We start from the raw sequence: 3,788 nt of genomic DNA on the forward strand, positions 1-3,788 counted from the left end.
AGTCCTCTGTGAAGTGGTCTGTTCAAACAATTTGTTAGAGAATTCATTGGAGTTTTTGTTCTTATTGAATTGTAGAGCATATTATCTTTTCATATGATAATATGAACATACTGTGCTTACTTGTATGCATGTTAATTTGTGTTCTGTTCTTTTTTTTTTTTTTCTGCAAACAGCTTTATTGTTTCATTTGGTCCAATGCATGGGAGAGGGCTTCAGGGTGATTAAAAGAATGACTAATAGTTTCAGGAAGAGGCTCAGCTAAAAGCCAGAAACACCAGGGGAATGCAGAGGGGTTTCTGAAAGGCCTCTGGGTTCCAAAGGCTCCTAGTCGGACTCGAGGGTGAGCCTTTTAAAGAGACACTCGCCCAGCCCAGCCCGGGGGCAGGCCAGCCTGCGGGTGTTGGTCAGGTGGTTGCCCATCTTCTTGATGAGTTTCACCTCCTCATCCAGGAAGTGGTTCTCCAGGAAGTCACAGAGCTGAGAGTCTGCGTGGGGAGAACCCAGGGCCTGCAGCTCCAAAAAGGCCTGATTCAGGTTCCTCTCCACGGCCAGGGCAGCTTCCATGGCGTCCTGAGTTTTGGCCCACTCATCTTGGGAAGGCTTCAGCTCGTCCTGGAAGAGAATGCGGCCGCCGCACTTGTTTTTCAACTTAAACAGACGCTCAGCATCCTTGTGCTTCTTCTCTGCCAACTCGTGGAAGAAGTGGCCCACACCCTAGAGCCACATCGTCAAGGTCGAAATAGTAGCCCAGAGAGAGGTAGGTGTAGGAGGCCCGCAGATGCATGTTGGCCAGGCAGTTGGCCGCAGCCTCCACCTCAGTGGAATAATTCTGACGAATTTGGGAGCTCATAGTTGTTCAACAATAAGGAGTTAAGGTAGAAAAAAACAAAAAACGATGTGTTGGTTGGTCCCAGAGGTGTTTCTGAAGGTGGTGACAGGATGGAACGCAGGAGAGTGGTCGAAGGCTGTAAGAAGGGGCATCCCTGGGTCTGTTCCATCCAAACACTATTGAAGCAAGAGACAGATCCGGGACCGCCGAGGGCACTGACTGTTTTCTGTTCTTTTCAATAAATATCTCTATATATAAAAGGCTAACATGCTAAGTGTCCCTCTGCCCACCTGACTGGTCGCTATGATGTGCACTGACCACCAGGGGGCAGATGCTCAACACCGGAGCTGCTGTAACACGCACTGGCCATTTACAGAGAAATGGCAGCATGGACCTGGTGCCGACAGAGCAACACTCGGCTTCACCCAAGTGGGACACAGGCCCCGCCACCACCCTGGAGCAACATCCCACCAAATCGCAGCCAACACTGCCAAGACTCCTTGGCACAGAATGTAGCCCACAGCCCAGCCCAGCCCGGAACTGGTTGCTGTGGGCGCCAGGTAATGACATCACATAGCATCGCCCAGCTTCCTCTCCCTAGTGACTAGTCTCCTTGCAGTTTCTTCAGCTCAGGAACACGACTTGCTTTATACCCAGGTGGAAACATTTACACTTTAACCAAATGTCTGTGAAGTGTTTTCCTGTGCCTCATCTCATTTGATCCTCACAGAAGTCCTGGAGTAGGTAGATAGGAGACTCAGTGGAATCCTATTTTCTTTTCATTAGCCGGAAAATGGAGATTTAGAAAGCCTAGAAACTTGACCCAACTGAAAAGAAGTAAGAAATGGCGGACCTTGAAAATGACTTCAGGTTTTCTCACTGCGCAGAATATAGTCAAACACTGCTGCACTTAAATATTTTACCCTTTGTTCTCCCTGCATGATCTACAATAATAATATGCTTCATGTTGATATTTACTGCTGTGTTCCTGACAATTACCTGAAAGAGAAGTTGGGGTGCTTCACTGGGCTGGAAAAAGTTTATCTAAATCAGAAAGCAGGTCTAATTAAACAAGTTTATTCTATATACTACAGGCCTGGTGCACGAAATTCATGCATGGTGGGGCAGAGGGTCCCTCAGCCTGACCTGTGCCCTCTCGCAATCCGGGACCGCTTGGGGGATATGGGCCTAAACCAACAGTCGGACATCCCTCTTGCAATCCGGGATGCTGCATGCACCATACTTTTCGTACAGGTGAAAGGCATCTTGCTGTTGTATGAGCAGCTCCATTTTTTTGCCCTGATTATAAAAAGTAGTACATAACATGATCCTTCTGAGACAGTAGTACCATTTTCCTCATCTTATTGGTGGAAAAACTGAAGCAGAGAGAAGTTAAGTAATTGGCTTTGTCACACAGTTATAAGTGTCAGAGTCAGGGCTGACCACAATATGTGCAAGCCAGAGTCCATGCATGTCATTGCTGCATCATCCTGTTTTTTCAGTGTTAGAATAGCCTTGCCAGGTTTTAATTTTTAAATCTAAGAGACTGTTCCCAATATATAGGGTAGGGTCCCTAGGCCTGGCCAGTGATCAGGGCTGATCTGTTGGGCGACCTGCAGGGCAATCAGGGGGCCCCCGCTGGCAACTGCCTTGGCTGGTGGCCTCATGCCACTTGCAAGCCAGCCCCTCCCCCCACCGCTGCTGCCGGTCACCTCCCTCTGCCTGCTCGCACCCACCTTTGCTGGCCTGGTGCCACCCACTTGCTGGCCCCACTCGCCGCCAACCTGTCATTCTGCAGGTTGTTTCACCATTTGGTTGATTTGCATATTAGGGTTTTATATAGATACAAAAAGCTAAGTTGACTCGTGCATGCACGATACATATAAAGCTCTCACTGGCACCAATCACACACGTGTGTTTCCATCTGTCATTGTTGACGGTGAATTTTGCTGACACTTCTAGAGAAAGGGTGAGTAGCGATATTAAAATATTTCGTCTAATTAATTTCCTTTCAATGTGCACGAATTCGTGCACCAGGTCACTAGTTGTATTATTACATTTCCCACTCTATATTTCCTCCTGGAAACTTAGTACATTTTAAAGTGTCATGAACCTTTTCCCATTATGATACAATTTTAAGAATTATCAGTTGGGGTGACCACTGATAAAATTTGGCATAATTTAATTTGTCACTATAAAATCTCAAGGGACACCTCAAGTCCAAATTGTGCTTGTCTGCCATCTTGAAATAAGGTAGAAAATAAGTGTCCCTAACTTGGTAGTTCCACCCAATACCTTCAACTATGGCTGGCAGATGATCAATAACTACTTGTTTAATGTTTTCTGTGGTGTGGTCCATTTCACTAAATATTGATCTTGGGGGCAGAATTTGACTCCATAGTGTTAACAGAACTATCAGTCTCTCCTCCTATTTAAGTCCTCTCTCTGTGAGAACTCTGTATTTTTGCCTTCTAAAGAATTGAATGGCTACTAGGTCATGAAATCTTACCATTTGCAATAGCATGGATGGACTTAGAGGATATTATGCTCAATGAAATAAGCCAATCAGAGAAAGACAAATATCATATGATTTTTACCTGTATGTGGAATCCAAAGAACAAAATGAACAGACAAAATTAAAACAGACTCATAGATACAGAGAGTGAATGGGTGGTTGCCAGAGGGGAAATAGGTTTGGCGCACTGAGTGAAAAAGGTGAAGGGATTAAGAAGCACAAATTTGTAGTAACAAAATAGTCACGGGGAAGTAAGTATAGCTTAGGAAATATAGTCAATAATATTTTCAAAACTATACATGGTGCCAGTTAGGGTACTGGAAACATTAAAGGGAACACTAGGTATATGATTGTCTAACCACTAAGACATATACCCAAAACCAATTCAAAATAAAAATTAGAAAAAAACTGCATGCTGCCCCGGCCAGTGTGATTCAGTTGGTT

General features: G+C 45.2%; 1 pseudogene; it reads right to left on the reverse strand.

Moving 5' to 3' along the window:
- Positions 1-324: 324 nt before the first annotated feature.
- On the reverse strand, positions 325-850 carry LOC111823812 (annotated as a pseudogene).
- Between the last annotated feature and the right edge of the window lie 2,938 nt (positions 851-3,788).

This window comes from Myotis lucifugus, unplaced genomic scaffold (genome assembly GCF_000147115.1).
Source record: "Myotis lucifugus unplaced genomic scaffold, Myoluc2.0 scaffold_702, whole genome shotgun sequence".
Classification (NCBI taxonomy): domain Eukaryota; kingdom Metazoa; phylum Chordata; class Mammalia; order Chiroptera; family Vespertilionidae; genus Myotis; species Myotis lucifugus.